Genomic DNA, 21,201 nt, shown 5'->3' on the forward strand with positions numbered 1-21,201 from the left:
ATAAAAAAAAAGCTCATATATTTGTGTAGTCACTGGTGTGACTACTGCCTGTTTGATGGCCTTCAAGATAGGCTGAAACAGGAAATAAAGATTTGTCCCATGTTTGGGGCCTAGCAAAGTAATCTAAATAGTTAACAAGCATTTGACACATATCTCCCCTTAGAGCCTGTGGCTTAGAGGTGAAAAGAACTGCCTAATGTGCAATCAGCCCAGGTTCGAATCTCAGAAGGGTATGGCTGACTGATGAAAACTAATAAGTTTGAAATGCATATCAGTCTCCCTTAATTCTTTGTTAGCAATTTACACAAATATATGAGCTGTCACCGGTGTGACTACTGCCTGTTCGATGGCCTTCAAGATAGGCTGAAACAGGAAATAAAGATTTGTCCCATGTTTGGGGCCTAGCAAGGTAATATAAATAGTTAACAAGCATTTGACACATATCTCCCCTTGCTTCTTAAGCTAACAAAGTGAGAGAGAGCCTGTGGCTTAGAGGTGAAAAGAACATTTTCTTTCTTCTTTCCTACTTTCTCAAGAGGTGTGCCGCCCACTCACTCTCACCCACATAACTGTGATTTAGTGAGTTTATTAATGTTCCCCAGTAATTCCCTTTACCAGCACTCAGAACTGTCCCAATAAATCCAAATACAAGCAAGCCAAGATTAGTCCACAAAGCAATTGGTAAATAGTCCATAAACAAGAAAAAGTTGCTCAAACAAATAACTCCATCAAACAAACTGAAATCCACCAGGCAAAAATAAAATACACACACAAAAGCTCACTTCGCAAGATCCTATTCAGGCTTGTCATTGCTGGCGTGGTCATTCAAAACCTTGCACCTTTTGGGTTGGGTCATTTATATATCTTCCTGTGTCTGGTCGTTCAGCAGCCCATTTGGCTTTCCATTGTTAACTTAAAACTGTTAAGCAGATGTTGTGCAACTGCCAATGGGGGCTTCCTACATTTGAGCCTTCTACTGATAAACAAGGAAGGTTGGCATGCACTGGTAGGAGTGAGTTGTCCATAATTTTTCTGTATTCTCTCACTAGTGCAACTTGCCTTCACAAAGCTGGCAGTGCTATATCACTCAAACAGGAAGCCAGCAAATTGGGGTGGTTTTAATACATATGCCTATCTCATGTTATCATTGAGTCTGGCATGTAGCTTGCTAGTTTGGCAGTTATTGAGCTATACAGGAGCACCGTATTCTGCAATGAAGTTGACCAGCTCTAATGCTGATGTTCTGAAGGTAGCCGCTGAAACTTCCCATTGAATTCTGCTTAATTTCTGGACTATGTTGTTCCTAGTATTGATTTTTGTCACCATGTTCACTAGATGTATCTTATAAGAGAGTCCAGTCCAATGTTACTCCAGAATACTTTGGATAAGGATTGTAGGGGAGTTGGTTATTGTTTAAGTAAACCTTCAAGGCTTCATTTGCTAGTTTATTACTAAGGTAGAAGTAGATAGTTACTGTTTTGTTGGCACTAGGAGTAAGCCTCCAGTCACTGAAGAATTTCCCCAAGATCTTAGGATCTTTGAGAAAGAGCCTATTTGCCAACTCCATGTGTTTTTCTTGCACTGCTATGGTCAAATCATCAACATATCCAAATTTCTGTCTCCTTGTTGCTGGCATATATAAATTGAATAATGTAGGTTTCATTAGAGAGCCCTGTGGGGGTTTTGCTACTGATACATTGGTACACTTTTGATACATTTCTTATCCTAATATTATATTAAATCCAAATTGAAAAGGAAAGGATAATCCTGTGTGAAAGGAAAAATCTGATGAATTTAAGCTCATTTTTTCAACATTCCACCTTTATAGACAATCAATGTCCTAATTAGTTTCCCCAATTTTTAATTTCCTGTTGATATTTAACTTAACATTTAATAGTTATAGTTTCCAATTTTTAAGTAACCAAAGTTCCCATTATCAATACATCACAAAGTCTAATATTCAGAATACACGTCTTATCTATTTGAATATATTCTATTTCTCACCATCTTACATCAACTAATTAATAATACGATATAACATTCTTATTTTCTATTAATTTCCAAATGTCTTAAGTTTAGTAACTAAATTTTCTTATTTTAGCATCAAATACTTGCTCTCTTTTTCTCTTAATGTCTATTATTTCATATTTAAGCTAGTGCAGTAAATAAGAAAGGAACAAGAAGTATTTAAAAAAATGACTTCTGATCTTCCATATAGCAATTACAAACTTACCCTCATTCTTCCCCCATCAGTGTTTCATCAAAAAAATGAAACAAGTTCATTTTTCCATATTCAGCACTTTTCACTCAGCAAACCAGAAATCATCAAATCATTTTTATTCATTTTCCACAAAAGGTCCCAAAAGGGCTTCCAAGCAGGTCAATTTTGCCATTTCTGTTAATTCTGTCAGCTCCACAGTCCAATACACACACTGAGGGTAGTGGTGTATTTTCCATCCTTGTGGACATAGTAGCCTCGCTGAAGTTATGCAGGGCTTTTCAACCAGTGGTACGGGTACCACCTGTGGTACATTGGCACCTGGCAGGTGGTACGCGACCATCCTAGAAAAGTGGTAGCAGGATAGGGGAATGAGCACCACACAATGAGCACCACACAAGCCTGAGAGAGAGATGGCTGGAGCTGCAAGGCTATCAGGGCTCAGCGGAAGCACCAGGCTCCAGCTGGAGCTCAGCGCTGATCCTGGCACTTCTGCTGAGCCCAGAAGTAGCGCCAATCAGCTGGAATGTTGCAGCATTTCCAGGGTCTTCTGATTTACATTCAGATGCTTGGCAACTGATTCATATTTATGATGGTCGCAGTGTCCCAGAGTCATGTGAAGTGGCCAAAACCTGCTGCAACCACCCAGCAGATGGGAATAAAAACCAAACACCCCACCCCCCACCCCACCCCCACTGCCAATCCTCAACAGAAATGCTCATAACAATGAAAACCTCGGACAGGAGGAAGAGCACTGCCGGGCGGGCAGGCAGGCGTCTTGCTCGGCTGAGGCTTGGGGGGCACTTTTTTCAGTGCCATGGTAACTTCAAATAGTCACTAAGCAAACTGTTGTAAGTCGAGGACTACCTGTACATCACTTTTTTCTTTTTTTTTCTTTTTTGGTCATCACGTTTTTGAATCCTCAAGGGACCAGGCTGTATGCCATGTAGGACTTTATAGGTAATCACCAGCATCTAGAATAGCACTTGGAAGCAAACCAGCAACCAGTGCAACTTGCAAAGCAGAGGTATTTAATTCCATTTATATCCCGCCCTTCTCCGAAGACTCAGGGCGGCTTACAAGCTTAGCAGTAGCCTTCATTCTATGTATATGCCTGCTTATTAGGGCTTTCACACACACCCCAAGCGGCATTATTACAAAGTCAGCTTATTGCCCCCAACAATCTGGGTCCTCATTTTACCTACCTGGGAAGGATGGAAGGCTGAGTCAACCTTGAGCCTGGTGGGACTTGAACCTGCACTAATTGCAGGCAGCTGGTGTTACTTAAGGAGGCATTAGCCCACTGCTCCACCAAGGCTGTTACTTGTCAGGTAAAAGTTGTTCCATAATATATTTTCAACACAATCTATCTATAGAGGCCGACGCTCAAGATTAGCATTGGGTCCATTGTTCAAAAACATCCTTCAATAAGTCCAATGTTTAAATATTTTGGTTCATTCTGTTCATTTGTAGGTCGATTTTCAACATTCTTTCACTGTAATTTTTAGTTCGTTTTTAGTTGCTTCTGGTGTTTGATTTTTAGTTTCATTATGTTTGTTTGTTTTTTTTAAAAAAAGAATTCAAAACAAAAGCATTTTCCCATAGGAAGGATCTTATAGTTCATTTCAAAATCTTATTTCAAATTTATCTATCCCTTCAGTCCATTTGTGATTTTTGTAAGATTAGGCTGCAGCTGCCATACCTAAAGATTAAAGCAGGGCAGCTAAGCAGGGTGAATAGCAAGGAATCTTGTCTAAAAGATCCCTTTAGGGGAAGTAGTTAAGAAAGAATTAAATCATTAAGGAAACAAAGGGGGAAACCTCACCTGAAGACAAAGGAAATTTTGGGCCAGAGCACATAGAAAAGGCCTCAGGGCTCCCAGTCCATAGCTACCACACTTGAGAATCAATAAAGCAAGGACTTTTTTTGGGGGGGGGTTAGGGACACGGTGGCTCAGTGGGTTAGGACGCTGAGCTTGTTGATCAGAAGGTCGGCAGTTTGGCGGGTCGAATCTCGAGTGCCGCGTAGCAGAGTGAGCGCCTGTTACTCGTCCCAGCTTCTGCCAACCTAGCAGTTTGAAAGCACGTAAAAATGCAAGTAGAAAAATAGGGACCACTACGGTGGGAAGGTAACGGCGTTCCGTGCGCCTTTGGTGTCTAGTCATGCCGGCCACATGACCACGGAGACGTCCTCAGACAAGCGCTGGCTCCTCGGCTTTGAAACGGAGATGAGCACCGGCCCCTAGAGTCGGAAACGTCTAGCACTCATGTGCGGGGGAACCTTTACCTTTACCTTTTAGGGGTCCTGAAGCCCACCCACTTTTTGAGTTATCTTTGGGTCCAGATTTGGCAGCTCCCTTCCCTCTAGCTAGCTAGAGCCTGCCAGCCTAGCTGAGAAGGACATGGATAAGTGTAGATGAGTGTGTGTGTGTGCACACATGAGAAAGAGCAAATATATATGTTTTAACCAGTAAAATTTTGATGTTATTTTAAATTCACTGGGTCTCCATGTAATCAGTTATGCTTCAGTGTTCGGTCAAAAGTGATTTGAACATAGCTATTTTTCAAGGCTGTGTGTAAGTAAATGGCCATTGGCCAAACCTGGGAGCGTGTTTGCAACGGTTCCTAGAATCAAAATTTTAATCACCCTTTTACTGTTTATTTAAAAAAAAAGTCCTTAAACTTGTATTTAAAACTTTTTATTTTTACTATTTTATTCAAATATAAAATGTTAAAATACAAAATCCTAAACAAAAAAATTAAACTGATATAAAACAAGAGAAAAACATTTTTAAAAATGTGAATGAAAAAAATGGACAAAAAAACATATTATGCCCCGTAGTTGAACACTGAAAAATCTATTCCAGCCATAATAACTTTCCCCCTTACAAAGCATATCCAAAATTTATAAGCTTGTACATCTATTTACAACCCAAATAACCTGTCATGCATTACATATATGAAAGAAAAAATAATTAACTGGTTAAACAACGGTGAAGTTAAAGTTCAAGGCGCTCTGCTAATAGCCCATTATATAATTTATTCATAGAAAGTCTAGTGGGCCACAGCCCTTTCAGAACTGGGCTGCACAAGCACTGAGCGTGGTTGTGCACACAGCTCCATTTGTGCAAGTGGTGGGTGTACCCCTGCCACTTGTACCAATGGAGTTGCTCATGCTTGTGTACACACCTAGCACTCACATAGAAGCATCCTCTCCCCTCGCCCCCTCTCCACTGGGCCACCAAGCCGGAAAGGTTGGGGACCACAGGTCTACACAGTTTCTTATTTACCACAAATCACCCTGATCATTATCTCTGAGTCCGGGATCAAATAGCCTTGTTTGATTTTTAATAATGTAAACTTTCCTTAGGTTTTTAAAATATAAAATACGTCAGAGGTTAATGAGTCATAAATCAAAAAATTGCAAACCTTCAAAAAGTGCAGTTAAAACCCAGGCATGCTTAAAAGAAAAGGGCAGCTGAAGGGGGACAGAAGGCAAGAGACCAGACTGTTCTGTACCAGCCTGCTACCGGCCCTGCAGAAAACGCAGGGACAACCCCTTTACAAACGGCAAGAGGCTGGAATAAAGCCTGCCAAATTTATTAACATAAAACAGACACCAACCATGAAACAGGAGCTATGAAACAGGAACTATTCAAGCGGTTGCCTTCAGCAAACCAGCCCTCCCACACATTCCCCTTTTATACAGTTCAGGGCGTGGCTTCTCTCTGCCTCCTTCCGAGGTGCCCCATTGCCTTCCTCTGTTTACTCCTGATTGACTGCCTCCTGCGTCGGGCGTCCTTGAACAGGGCCAGCTGTGGGTCATCTTCATCCACGCTGTCAGGCTCACACAGCTGGGTCTGCATCGTGACCAGGTGGGAGGGGCCTGGCTGAGGGCTCTGCGGAGCCTCAAGGCCATCATCAGCAAGCTCTTCAACACCCCCCTCCTCCTCCTCTGAGTCATCCGACCCAACTGCCGAACCCACAGGCTGACCCTGAATCACAACACAGACCTTCCGATTGCTCCTTACTGAGAATTGTGGGCATCCAGACCCCTTCTTTTCTCCATCAGATTTTCCAAGTCGGCATGATCCTCAGAATGAGAGAAACTTAACTGAAATGTGCGACACATAAAAAGTGTAGGATTTTGATTGCTTGGTAGTGGCCACCATTTGGATCCATATCTACAGTTGTAATTGCAGATATTTCTAGAGACATAATTTTAGTTAAACAAGCATAGCACCTCTTTCAGGGGTACTCATAAGTCTCTCTCTCTCTCTCTCTCTCTCTCTCTCTCTCTCTCTCTCTCTCTCTCTCTCTCTCTCTCTCTCTCTCTCTCTCTCTCTGTGTGTGTGTGTGTGTGTGTGTGTGTGTGCACATATAGAGGGTGGGGCTGCCATCTTGATTTTTTCCCCCACCTCTTCCCTAACATCCCCAATCTCTTTCTTCCCCTGTGGTTCCAAGACATGTGGGTCCTGCTTGCAACAAAGAATCTTTCCACCTATTTCCACCACACTTGATCAAATTCACAATCCTATAATCCCCAAATATCATCCATGTCTGTCAGCTGAGATAATTCTGCTGCTGCAATCCGTTGCTTCCTAAACTCGATGGAAACGTTGCAATTCCGCAGAGCTTGTGGGTTTCCCCTTTGGCAAAAACCCTTGATTCATTTCATCTTCCAGCTCCTGTGCTGAAGCCATGCCAGCAGGCTTTTAAAGGGGAAATTAAATTCGATGGCTTTTCATCTTCCTCCATCTCGGAATTACTGAAACTGGGGGCAAATAACTGCCTATGCAGTGTGATAGATTGGGTTCAAGTTCACCATCAAACCTGGAAACTCTCTGGATGACCCCCAGCTGCTCATTCCAACCTACCTCTTTCATTATATATATATTTTTTTGCCCAAGATGGCGGCGACCACGGGCGGCGTTCGTTGAGCTCTGCGGTGAGCCTACACAATGGGGGACTGGTGAGGTTCACGAAAGCCCAGCCGAAGGGCATATTCGGAGGGGGGGTGTAGGAACAACAGGCTAGCACCGTTTCGCGGTGTGGAGCCTTTCCCCCCCCCAGAGAAGTAGAAGCGGCAGCGGCAGCGGCCAGGCGGCCTGTAGCTTGCCGCCGATCAGCTGGTGCTCTGGATCAGCTGTCAGGCGCTGTGCTGGCTAGAACTGATTGCTCGCTCTCCCTTCCTCGGGCGTTGGGGAAGCTTTCTCAGACTGAGATGACTTCGGCAGCCTAGGATCCTGCTGCAGACCTCTGGATGGATCATCAGGTGCCTGAATTCGGTTGGAGGGCGCCGTCTGCAGCCATGTGGATCTCTCTGTTCCTGTCTGTTGCTCCTGGCCTTTCCGCTTATAAAATGGCTGCGGATTCCCGTCTCGGCGTGGAGGCTATGGGGGAGACTTTTCTGTCTCCTTTTTCTCAGAGGACGATGGAGATTTGGCTGCTTGAATCTGAGCATTTGACATTTATAACTGAGCTCCCTGCAGCCCTAGAAATGGATTTAGTGTGCTGGATGGTCTGCTTGCTACTTTATAAGGTGGACTGGATGCTGGAACAGGATTCGGGACATTTTTTCTCCTGTTCCCGTGACCTCCCTATGATGTTCCGGAAGGAGTCTAGGACAGGCCGTGGTGAGAGGGCGGCTCTGGACTGGCTATTAATCTCCTGCTGGTGTGAGAGACTAGCAAGGTGGACTTTTGCTTCCCCAGCAACGCTGCCCTTATCCATCCCAGGCTGGATTTCATGGCTAGGTGAGAGGACAGCCATGGGCTCTTGTCTGGACCGGCTCAGGTGAGAGCAGAGCCGGATTGGCAGACTGCTGGATGAAGACACGTTCCGGACTTAATGTTTTTTACATCTGAACTAACATCTCATCAGCTTAATAACTTCTGACCCCATTTGTGAACAATGGCTCATATGGACAGTTCCATCTCATGGCTCGCGTACAATACTCTGGATCGGACTTGTGCGCCCTCAGAGGGGTTTCTCCCTCCTGGATACGGCCAGCCTTCTTTTCTAACATTCCCCTTGATGACGGACCCAACTGCTGGGGTTCCGAGAGGTGGCTGGGCTTAACTAGGGGCCTCGAGTGGAAACGTGCTAAGAGGCCCCTGATAAAATTTTTAGCCGGTTATTTTAAAAGGTTAGGGAGGGGGAGGGAGGGGAGGGTAGGGAGGGAATCTTTAACCGGCACTCAGTCTGGACCTGTTAGAGGTCCTGACGGGACGGGGTCGGGGGAGGTGGCTGCTGGTTCTGGGAATGTGGGGGTGGGGCTTCAAATCCCCACGGCGATAGGGAATGGCAGCAGGTGTTTGCGCGGAGGGCCATATCAACACCTGGGATCGTGCCCCCGCTATCTCCGAGCGGTGGCGCGCTCCGACCCTCCGGTTAGCACCCTCTTACCCGGGGATGAGGGTGATCAGGCCCCTGAGCTCAGGTTGGTCTATTTTAACGCTAGATCCGTAGTTAACAAAGCTCCCCTCATCCATGATCTGATCGAGGAGGAAGGTGCGGATCTAGCGTGCATCACGGAAACTTGGTTGGGTTCGGAGGGAGGGGTGCCTCTCATCGAGATATGCCCGCCAGGTTTCCGGGTGCTGCACCAGCCACGGGCTCAGGGCAGGGGTGGTGGGGTGGCAGTGGTTATTCGGGAGACTTTGTGTCCCCGGGAGGCCACCATTGTCCAGATGGCCGGGAGTGAATCCCTCCTCTTGAGATGTGGTTCTCGGGTTCAGTTGGGTTTGTTGCTTACATACCTGGCGCCCAGCTGTGTGGCAACAGCCCTGCCTGAGCTGCTCGACACCCTCTCAGGGTTGGTGGTGGAGTTCCCCAGGCTTATAATCCTGGGTGACTTCAACCTGCCGTCACTGGGAGGGTCGTCGGAGTTAGCTCGGGAGTTCATGGCTTCCATGACAGCCATGGGCCTGACCCAGGTTATTGAGGGCCCGACTCATGTGGGGGATCATACTCTCGACCTGGTATTCCTGTCTGGACAGTGGTTGGATGATCTGGGAGGGGGCTCCCCATCCATCACCCCTCTGTCATGGTCAGATCACCACCTCCTGAGGCTGGTTTTCCGTCATGCCACCCCCCCACCGCTGGGCGGCGGAACCGACCAGGTGGTTCCACCCCAGGCGCCTAATGGACCCGGATCGGTTCCAGAGGGCGCTTGGGCCTATACCTATCACCCTTACCCACAGCCCAGTCGATGCTCTGGTGGAGGCCTGGGAAACGGCTGCCACCAGGGCACTTGACTGCATTGTACCCACGCGACCTCTGACCCGGCGCAGATCCCGTTGGGCCCCATGGTTCTCTGTGGAGCTCCAGGAGATGAAGCGTCGGAGACGAGGTCTAGAGAGCGGTTGGAGATCCAGCCAATCCGAATCCGACCGATTGCAGTTAAGAACCTTTATAAGGTCTTATCTTGCAGCGATAAGGACAGCGAAGTCTAACTACTTTGCCGCCCTTATCGCGTCCGCAGATAATCGCCCGGCCGCCCTGTTTAGGGTGACTCGCTCCCTCCTTAACCAGGAGGTGGGAGAGGATCCCTTGCAGGGACGAGCCGAGGAGTTTAGTCATCATCTGGCGGACAAAATCGCTCGGATCCGGACCGGCCTGGACTCTGACTGGGCAGAGTCTGATGTGGAGGAATCAGGCGGTCTTGAGCACGTTATCTGGACTGAGTTCGACCCTGTTTCCCCTGATGATGTGAACAGGATCATGGGGAGACTGAGCACCACCACCTGTTTGTTGGATCCGTGCCCCTCCTGGCTAGCTTATGCGGCTCGGGAGGGAACACGAGGCTGGTTCCATGCAGTAATAACTGCTTCTTTGAAGGAGGGTGTCTTCCCTGCCGCCTTGAAGGAGGCGGTGGTGAGACCCCTTCTCAAGAAGCCTGCTTTGGACCTGGCTGCTTTAGACAACTACCGTCCAGTCTCCAACCTTCGCTTTCTGGCGAAGGTTGTTGAGAGTGTGGTGGCGCATCAGCTCCCTCTGTTCCTGGAGGAAACTGATTATCTGGACCCGTACCAATCGGGTTTCAGGCCCGGATACAGCACGGAGACGGCATTGGTCGCGCTGGTGAATGATCTCTGGAGGGCAAAGGACAGGGGTTGCTCCTCTGTCCTGGTCCTATTAGCGGCTTTCGATACCATCGACCATGGTATCCTGCTGCGGCGTCTCAGGGGGTTGGGAGTGGGAGGCACCGTTTTACGGTGGTTCTCCTCCTACCTCCAGGGCCGCTCGCAGTCGGTGTTGACGGGAGGGCAGAGATCCGCCCCGAGGCCTCTCATTTGTGGAGTCCCTCAGGGGTCGGTTCTCTCGCCTCTCCTGTTCAACATCTATATGAAGCCGCTGGGCGAGATCATTCGTGGCTTCGGGGTGGGGTATCACCAGTACGCTGATGATACCCAACTTTTTCTTTCCACCCCGAACCAACCCAGTGATGCCCTCTCCGTGATGTCCCGGTGCCTGGAGGCGGTTCAGGTCTGGATGGGGAGAAACAGGCTTCATCTCAATCCCGCCAAGACTGAGTGGCTGTGCATATCGGCATCTCGGGTTAACCAAGTTATTCCACCTCTAACGATGGGGGGTGAGGTGTTACCCCCCGTTGATAGGGCTCGCAACTTGGGCGTCCTCCTGGATTCACGGCTCAATTTTGAAGATCACATAGGAGCCGTGACCAGGGGGGCTTTTGCACAGGTTCGCCTGGTGAGCCAGTTGCGTCCCTATCTGGACCGAGACGCCCTACGCACAGTTACTCATGCGCTTGTGACCTCCCGTTTGGACTACTGTAACACTCTCTACATGGGGCTGCCCTTGAAGACCACTCGGAGGCTTCAACTGGTGCAGAATGCGGCCGCGCGAGTTGTAATGGGGGTTTCCCGATACACCCATGTAACACCTCTACTCCGCGAGCTGCATTGGCTTCCGGTTGCCCTCCGGGTGAAATTCAAGGTGCTGGTTATCACCTATAAAGCCCTACATGGCCTGGGTCCGGGGTATTTGAGGGAACACCTGCTGCCGGCATCAAACGCCCTTCGCCCAGTGCGCTCCCACAGGGAGGGTCTGCTCAGGGTCCCGCCGGTAAGAGATTGCCGGCGGGTGACACCCAGGGATAGGGCCTTCTCAGTGGGGGCGCCTGCCCTCTGGAACCAGCTGCCGGTGGAGCTGAGGACTGCTCCCGACCTCCGATCATTCCGCCGGGGCCTGAAGACCTGGCTCTTTGAGCTCTCGGGCCCAGGCTGAGGAGACATTCATTTTAATTGGGGTTTTTAATAGTACAGGGTTGATTTAATATTTTTTTTTAAATTGGGTTTTAACTTTTGTATGGTTGATTTTTAACTCCCTGTAAACCGCCCTGAGTCCTCAGGGAAAGGGCGGTATATAAATGCAATAAAATAAATAAATAAATAAATAAATAAATAAATAAATATATGTACATTGTTTTGAGCTTCTAGAGCAGGGGTGTCAAACTGCCGGCCCACGGGCCAGATGCATCATGATGTTTTACGGTGGTTCTCCTCCTACCTCCAGGGCCGCTCGCAGTCGGTATTGACGGGAGGGCAGAGATCCACCCCGAGGCCTCTCATTTGTGGAGTCCCTCAGGGGTCGGTTCTCTCGCCTCTCCTGTTCAACATCTATATGAAGCCGCTGGGCGAGATCATTCGTGGCTTCGGGGTGGGGTATCACCAGTACGCTGATGATACCCAACTTTTTCTTTCTACCCCGAACCAACCCAGTGATGCCCTCTCCGTGATGTCCCGGTGCCTAGAGGCGGTTCAGGTCTGGATGGGGAGAAACAGGCTTCATCTCAACCCCGCCAAGACTGAGTGGCTGTGCATATCGGCATCTCGGGTTAACCAAGTTATTCCACCTCTAACGATGGGGGGTGAGGTGTTACCCCCCGTTGATAGGGCTCGCAACTTGGGCATCCTCCTGGATTCACGGCTCAATTTTGAAGATCACATAGGAGCCGTGACCAGGGGGGCTTTTGCATAGGTTCGCCTGGTGCGCCAGTTGCATCCCTATCTGGACCGAGACGCCCTACGCACAGTTACTCATGCGCTTGTGACCTCCCGTTTGGACTACTGTAATGCTCTCTACATGGGGCTGCCCTTGAAGACCACTCGGAGGCTTCAACTGGTGCAGAATGCGGCCGCGCGAGTTGTAATGGGGGTTTCCCGATACTCCCATGTAACACCTCTACTCCGCGAGCTGCATTGGCTTCCGGTTGCCCTCCGGGTGAAATTCAAGGTGCTGGTTATCACCTATAAAGCCCTACATGGCCTGGGTCCGGGGTATTTGAGGGAACACCTGCTGCCGGCATCAAACGCCCTTCGCCCAGTGCGCTCCCACAGGGAGGGTCTGCTCAGGGTCCCGCCGGTAAGAGATTGCCGGCGGGTGACACCCAGGGATAGGGCCTTCTCAGTGGGGGTGCCTGCCCTCTGGAACCAGCTGCCGGTGGAGCTGAGGACTGCTCCCGACCTCTGATCATTCCGCCGGGGCCTGAAGACCTGGCTCTTTGAGCTCTCGGGCCCAGGCTGAGGAGACATTCATTTTAATTGGGGTTTTTAATAGTACAGGGTTGATTTAATATTTTTTTTTAAATTGGGTTTTAACTTTTGTATGGTTGATTTTTAACTCCCTGTAAACCGCCCTGAGTCCTCAGGGAAAGGGCGGTATATAAATGCAATAAAATAAATAAATAAATAAATAAATAAATAAATAAATAAATAAATAAATAAATAAATATATGTACATTGTTTTGAGCTTCTAGAGCAGGGGTGTCAAACTGCCGGCCCACGGGCCGGATGCATCATGATGAAACTGCGCCCACCCCATTGCTGGCAATGGGAAAAAAATTGTGATACGTCGCGACATGTCACGTGACGTTTGATACCCCTGTTCTGGAGTGAAGGCAAGATTTTTAAAAAATCTAGCAAATACAATGTGAAAGAAAGACGCGTGCGTGTAAGGGGGGATTTTTGTTGCGCAAGACTGTGGTGATGTTGTTCACTCCTTTTTTTCAACAGTTCGAGTTTTAAAGAAGTCAAGATGATGACATAGCATCTACAAATTGCTTTTGAGGTTTGGGGGGATAAAGGGGCCAAAATCCTCACCTCACTGCAAAAATACGTAGCATTATTATGCCGTACTCCTCTTCCCTGAATAATAACAACTTTTCAGCCCTTTGTATTTAAGTTTCCCTTTGAACAGAAATCACTTGATATATGACATACAAATATATAAGTACAGCATGGCTGAAAGAAAACTAATTTTACCTTCCTATTGGCAACAAGCTCACATCAAATCTCGATATCAAGAGAAACCTGGGCCCCAGTATGTTTTCTGAGTTGCTTTTTCTCTTCAAACCTCTCTCCCCTCCTCCAGATAATGGTGCTGAGGAAAATCCAGCACAGCCCGTTTCTTTTCTTCTGTGGCAGTATTGAAGAAATGGGCCTTGTCGGCCAATAGTGTTCAGTGGGAAGCCTCAAAGACAGTCTAATCTTGTTTCCATCATCAATGGGAGTAGAAGGAGACTATCCTGAAACATTAACCGCTAAAAGAAAGTATATGTATCCTTTAATCTTCTATGTCTATATAGTGGCGCAGTGGTTAGAATGCAGTACTGCAGGGTAATTCTGATGACTGCAGATTGCCAGCAGTTCAGCAGTTCGAATCTCACCAGCTGAAGGTTGACTCAGCTTTCCATCCTTACGAGGTCGGTGAAATGAGGACCCAGATTGTTGGGGTCGATATACTGACTTTGTAAACCGCTTAGAGAGGGCTGTAAGGCACTGGGAAGCAGTATATAAGTCTAAGTGCTATTGCTAAGTGCTACCTTCTTCAGAATTGAGATATAAAGCAGGGCATTAAGTCTTAATATTCTCATGGGTATCTCTTTATTTAACCCCCACCATCTCTTCACCCTCCTCGAGGTTATGCTGCTTGGACTTCTTATTTTTGACCCAAAAGTGTATGAAAACCACTATAACAATGATTAAAAGCAAGATTGATCCAACAATCTGTAAGAGGGAAGAAGAAAGGCTACATTAAGAATAACACTCCAGGAATATAATCCAGAATTTGAAAACATAAGCAAAAATGTCTTTGATGTCCTAGAGGCCCAACATTCACATAGTTCCTTTAGTGAATTTAATTTTGTGAGTTGAGGTCACCAAGAAAGCTAAACTTTTCCTAAAATGCATGCAACAATAAATATATGGAATCAGAGTTAGTTTTTATTTCAATGGGGTGTTTTTTAGTGTATATTTGAGAAGCAGTTTTTCATACCAGACTTTCAAATCAGGACAAAAAGAAAAACAAATCATCATAAAGAATCTAATGAAAATGAGGCTGCTATATGGCAATTGTGTGCAGAAATTCATTTGTTTGTAACAGAATTGTTGAAGTTCCATAAGGACTAAACTGTGATGTAAGAATCAGTGGAATACAGACTGCTTTGTGATAAATACATCATGGATTAGAATATTGATAGCTGTAATCTGAAGTTTATTGCTAAAGACCAATTCCTTTATTGACCTGAGATGGATACCCAACTATGTGCTTTTCCTCTGCACCCTGATTTTTCCCATTTGAATGTCTAATAAATTAATGTTTCCCACTTTCCAGTTACAGCAGAATGGGAAAGCATCTAGGAGAGAAAGGATTAAATTTCTCTCTTTTCCTCTCAAATCAAACATACCCTGAAAACCAGCTTCTTTTCCCAATATCAAGAATCTGTTAGGGGTTTAGTATGAGCTCCATAATGTTATGCAGCTTTGCCTTCCTTTCCTCCTCAGCGAACAAACATTTTCAAATTAACATTCAAAAGATTAGCATTTTATGAAGATTTTAAGGCATGCATCAGATGAAAAACAAGACAAAACAATAACTTACCTCGGACACTACTGCTTCATCTAGAACTGTGTCTTCTAGTCCATAAAAATGTGTAAACAATGCACACTTAAGATATTCACCATTCAAAAAAACAATCACAATCCACATCCAGGCAGGGAAGGAACTCTCCCATGCCATTCTGCGGCACTTATCTTTTTTAACATTGAACGACTTTAAAAAATACACTTGAATAATAAAATTCAGCAATAATATGATGATGAACGGCATTATTACAAATAAAGCAAAATATATTTTGTTCCATGGCTCTGTCGGACAGGCAGTTTTAAATTCCGTATTTTCCTCAACCACAACCAAGATAATTGTGGCAAGGCAATTCATTATTGTTTTTCTGTTCTGTAAAAGCCTCTCAACAAATTCTCCAAGCTTCATTTTTTTTTATTGAAAAGTTTTAACATACAATTTTTCTTTAAAACCCCCCCTCCCCCTCCCTTCACCCTCCCCCCCTACCTCTCCCCCCTCCCCCCCTCCCCCCCCCGACTTCCCAGAGCTAAATGAAAGGTATATATAAAAAAACCAATCATAAACAATCATATACTAACAACTATAAACTCTAAAATCCATCACTCTCTAGCTTATGTAGGATAAAACAAACCTTAGTAATATTAAATATATATATAAAAAAACTAAAAGAAAAAAAGAAGAAAAAAGAAAGAAGACTTATTCAAATGCTACATAAAACTTCTTAACCCTATCTCCAAGCTTCATTTTGAATGGTTTGCTCCAACTGCCTGAACGCTTCCGAGAAGTTCTGACAAGGTTATCTAACACAACAAAAAACAAAAGGCAAACATACATAACTTGCTACAGTCATGTCATGGGAGAGAAATCTTTTTTTAGCGAGCTTCCAAAGAAAGTCAAACACAACAGCATCCTGAGGACTCAGTCTTTCAGCAGCCACTTTCTGATGCTGAGGAGCTTGCAGCCCTTCTCCAGCAAAAAGTCACACCCCTTATGTCCTGTTTTTCCTTCAGGAGTTCAGGGCAGAACACATAGAGGTAAGACCTCAAGAAACAACAGGTCACCTGATAAAGATTCAAAGTTACAACAGAGACCCCAAAACTAAATAGGATCTTGTTTCAAAAATAGCTGCAGCACCCCTGCAGTCATTCACCCTTACAACCAACCAAGGGCACGTGTCAGTGCTCCTCCTCGTCCTCCTCCCCCCATCTTACCCAAATGGGGTGCCACAGCTCTTGAGCTACTCCACATGCCTCTTGGAAGCCGTTGCCATTTTCAGCACCACAACAATTCCTCTCCTGAATGGAAGCTGCTTTCAGAGCAACCTGCTCTGGTCAGCTGGCTGTTGAAAACTGCAAACTTCCCATAGGCTGTGGGGAAGCCAGATGCTTGAATGCAAAGGTGGCATCTGGACTCTATTGTTTGGAGTTATTTCCTGTTTCAAGCTTTGTATTTCCTTTGTCACGTATTCTGTCCTGAGCCTAGGTGTGCCCCACTAGGATTCTTGATGGTTGTGGGTATGTCCTATTATGTCCCCTGCTTCCCTGGAGCTGTGGCTGATGTTGACTCTAGAGATCTTTCTTCCTAATCCCAGTTTCCTGACAAGATTATCACATCTGCATTCCTGCAGACTTGGTTTGTGCTTGGGACAGAGAGACTTGGGGGCAGGGTTGGTTTCTGCTTCTAAAATCCTTTAGGGAAATATATTCTGCCCTTTTAATATTTCCTTCTCTGGGGAGCTGACTTCCCACAAAAAAGTTCAGCTTGCAACTGCAACCAAAAAAGGAGTGACCCTGGATCCTTGCAAAAAAATTGGCTGTTCGTTTAATTGCCTGTAGATCCCAGATAAAACTCGCTTTAAAATCCTAGCTGGGTCCTACTGGCAATCACATAAACAGCAAAATGGTTTTTTTTCTTTTTTATCTATTGGCTAAGGCAGGGCTTTTCAACCAGTGGTACGGGTACCACCTGTGGTACATTGGCACCTAGCAGGTGCTACGCGACCATCCTAGAAAAGTGGTAGCGGGGGAGGGGAATGAGTTGAACTGGTGGCAGCACTGCACAAGCCTGAGTGAGAGAGGGCTGGAGCTGCTGGGCTGTCAGGGCTCAGCAGAAGCGCCAGGTTCAGTGCTTCTTTGGGGCTGTCAGGACTCAGTGGGAGTGCCAGGATCAGCGCCAGGCTCCAGCTGGAGCTCAGTGCTGATCCTGGTGCTTCTGAGCCCAGAAAAAGCACCGATCAGCTGGAATGTTGCAGCATCTCCAGTGTCTTGTGATTTACATTCAGATGCTTGGCAACTGATTCATATTTATGACGGCCACAGTATCCCAAGGTCAAATGTGAAGTGAGCAAAACCACCCAGCAGAGGGGAGGGAATAAAAACCAACACCCCATCCCCACCCCACCCCCTCTGCCAATCCTCAACAGAAATGCTCACAACAATGAAAACCTCGGACAGGAGGAAGAACACCGCCCGGTGGGCAGGCAGGTGTCTTGCTTGGCTGAGGCTTGGGAGGCATTTTTTTCACTGCCACTGTAACTTCGAACAGTCACTAAGCAAACTGTTGTAAGTCGAGGACTACCTGTATTTCATCACTTTTTTCCTTTTTTTTTTTTTTGGTCATCACATCAAGTTTTTGACACCTTGCTAGGTGACTGGTGGTACTCGGATGTTGCCATATCCTAAAAGTGGTACAATGGGTGAAAAGGTTGAAAAGCCCTGGGCTAAGGGGCTGAGGTAGGACTTGGATCCGAACAATTCAAATTGTTTTGCCAAATACCATCAACCACACCCAGAATGGCAGTCTACAAGGAGGTTCAGCATGATTCAAAGGAAATGGAATGTACATTCCATGGTTCTTCGTTAATCCCAGATCAATGAATTTTGCACGTGGCTGACTAAGAAACATGATGAAATCTGAGACCCACTGTAGGATAGTTAAAATACTGAATGAGGAGTCAGGCGATTTGGAGTTTGAGTCTTCGCTCAGCCATGGCAACAGAGTGGGTGACTTTGCAAAAACCATTCACACTCTAAATTAGCTCAAACTACCTTACAGGGTTGCTGTGTGAGAACCAAGAAAAGGAGAGAGCACCTGAAGCTTTTGGAGAAAAGATGGGGTAGGATATTTTATAAAGAAAGTGTAGGTTTTCAATTTTGTAATTTTTTTTAAAAAAATTGCTGTACTTTTTCAAATTATAAACTTTCATAAATATCACATTTCTAAAATGCACAGAGCAACCAGAGCATCATGGACTTTGAGAGAGGAGACTTCGAGCACCCAGCACCCAGCACGGGGTACAGTCAGCCAAAGAAAGTGACAAGCAAAAACGCAGGAGAGGCAGAGCAAGGGCAGAAGCAGGCAGTGGCAAATCCAGGCTGAGCACAACGTAGCTGACCCAGGAGACCAGGCAGCAGCAGATCCAGGCAACTGGGCACCGGCCAAGCAGACGGGCAAAACAACAGCAACAACTAAGTGTGGCAACAGTCTGCAAGAGGTTAAGGAATGTTGGCACTACCTAACTCCATCCCACTCCACTCCACTCCACACTCCACTCTGTGCTCTCTCCATTCCACTCTCCACCCCATCCTAACTCTCCACTCCACTCTGTGAGAAAGACACTCGGCTTCCAGGGATTTGACAGAGTCATCAAGTGAAGCAGCGAGCAATTTATTGAAAAATGTGTTCTTGCAAGAGCAGGTGGCTAGCAAGAAGGCACACCCAGGGGGAGGGCCTTCTCTGTGGGAGCGCCAGTCCTATGGAATCAGCTCCCCCTGAGCTTCGGATGGCCCAAAATCTCCAATCCTTTCACCGCGGCCTCAAAACACTCCTATTCCACCAGGCTGACCTGGACTGACAGGCATTTTAATTAATTATATTTACATTTTTTAATTTATTTTTAGTTTTTAATTTTAATTTATTGCACAGATGATTTTAATTTTATTTTTATCTTAATTTCTGTACTTATTATATGTTCTGTTGTTAGCCGCCCTGAGTCCTTCGGGAGATAGGGCGGGATATAAATCCCATTAATAAATAAATAAATAAATAAATAAATAAATAAATAAATAAATAAATAAATAAATAAATAAATGGTTACATTATTATTTCCTTTCCCGAAGTGAAAGTCTATTCCCTGCCTCCCCAATGGCTGAGTACTACAAGGTGTACAGCCTGTCCAAAGAGCCTAAGCATCCCATGTGAATCTCTGCCCTTGCTTACATCTCTCAGCACCCCTTGCCCTTTTGTCCTTTTTAGGTTGGTTTTCCCTGAACGGGTGAGTGCATGAGGCATTGTCTAACCCAGAGGTCCCCAACTCCCTGGTCCGTGAACCACAGCAACCGGCCACAGCATGCCAGAAACCAGGCCACGCAAACAAGCGAAGCCATGGGATGCAGGCAGCATACGAAACCACACCCCCTCCGGTCCACAGAAAAACCTCTCACCACAGAAGCGGTCCCTGGTGCCTAAAAGGTTGGGGGCCTCTGGCCTAACCCACAGGACCTGTTTCTTGGAAACCATTTGCATAGGCATAAGGAAATAAAATAAGCGGTTAGTTTATTCTCTGTACATTTCCACAAGCTCTTGTGCTTAAGCTGTTGACGGGCTTCTCGTAAGACCGCAGACATTTCTTGTTGTTCTAAGCTTTATTCTTATTATTCTGGGCCGTGTCAATTTTCTAAGTATGTGTCCCTTAAAGTGTGCTAAACGTGGTTTGATGCAAAAACAACACCTTGCTATTTCCCATAATTTTCCCCCTTTTCTTTTATGTACCATTGTTACAACTCCTGCTACTACTGTTAAAGAGGTAAAAAGTGATACTACCATGCCTCTCCATTTTCCACGCCATGATTCTAGCCATCCTGTAAGAGAACTATTCCTGAATTCTAAGCCAACTTCTGTGTCTATTAATTCTGCCCAAGCTGCTAAACATTTCAGCCTTTCCCCTACTTATCAGGTAGTTTTAACCACAAAGTCTAAGCTACTTATTTTATGTTTGTGGCACCTGGGATTTTTGTTGTAAGCAATTGAATATTACATGTCCCTTTTTCAAACTAAATCTAACCCAGAACCTGCATTCCAAATATTTAACCACAAAAGGCAAATGTATTTTTAATAGACCTTATTTATCCATTTTGGATTATTTTCCTTCCCCAAAGCCTCTCTCTATTCAATGACACGATTACCTGTTTGCCTAGAAAGTGTTAGCTTTAAGAAGTCATCTGCCTATGGTCTGCTGATTTTACTGTTTCTGTGCCGTTTTTTATGAGCTCCTGAAAAGGGTCATGTTTTACTTCAGTCAGCCTTTCCTTGGTCCACACAGTCACTTCAGTGGTGAGGAGTTTCAGGAATGGTTCCTCCCACTTAGGAGACAACGGGTGGTCCTTCCAAGTCTTGATCAGGAGCTAATCTCCTGGCTTAGAAATGATAGACTGAGAACTTCCAGGGGAACGTTTGTACCAGCAGGATCTCCTGTTGAGAAGCAGAAAGAATGGCCAGCACACCAGCAAGATATTTTCTCAAGACATTAGTATTTAATTCAGGCAAAGGACTCCCATTCCCACATAAGGAAGTCCAAACATCAATTTATAAGATGCTATTCCCAGGTCTTTCCATAGGACAGTCCTTAGTCTTAAACACTATTTTAACTTACCCATTGATTTTAACACTGTAAAATCTATTTGTACAAACCAGAAGGGGCTATTGGTAACAATTGACATCCTTCCAGCTGTTTTCTCCCTCCTTTGTTATTAATTTTTCCAGGCAAGCCAAACATTTTTGGGTTACTTGTTTTACAATTGTGTATAAGCCAAAAGGTAAAGGTAAAGGGACATGGTGGCTCAGTGGGTTAGGACGCTGAGCTTGTCGATCAGAAGGTCGGCAGTCTGGCGGGTCGAATCCCGAGTGCCGTGTAACAGAGTGAGCGCCTGTTACTCGTCCCAGCTTCTGCCAACCTAGCAGTTCGAAAGCACGTAAAAATGCAAGTAGAAAAATAGGGACCACTACGGTGGGAAGGTAACAGCGCTCCGTGCGCCTTTGGCGTCTAGTCATGCCAGCCACCATGCCTGGTAGAATACTTGATTAGCTTAATGTTTGTTT

This window comes from Vipera ursinii (assembly GCF_947247035.1).
Source record: "Vipera ursinii genome assembly, chromosome: 2".
NCBI lineage: Eukaryota > Metazoa > Chordata > Lepidosauria > Squamata > Viperidae > Vipera > Vipera ursinii.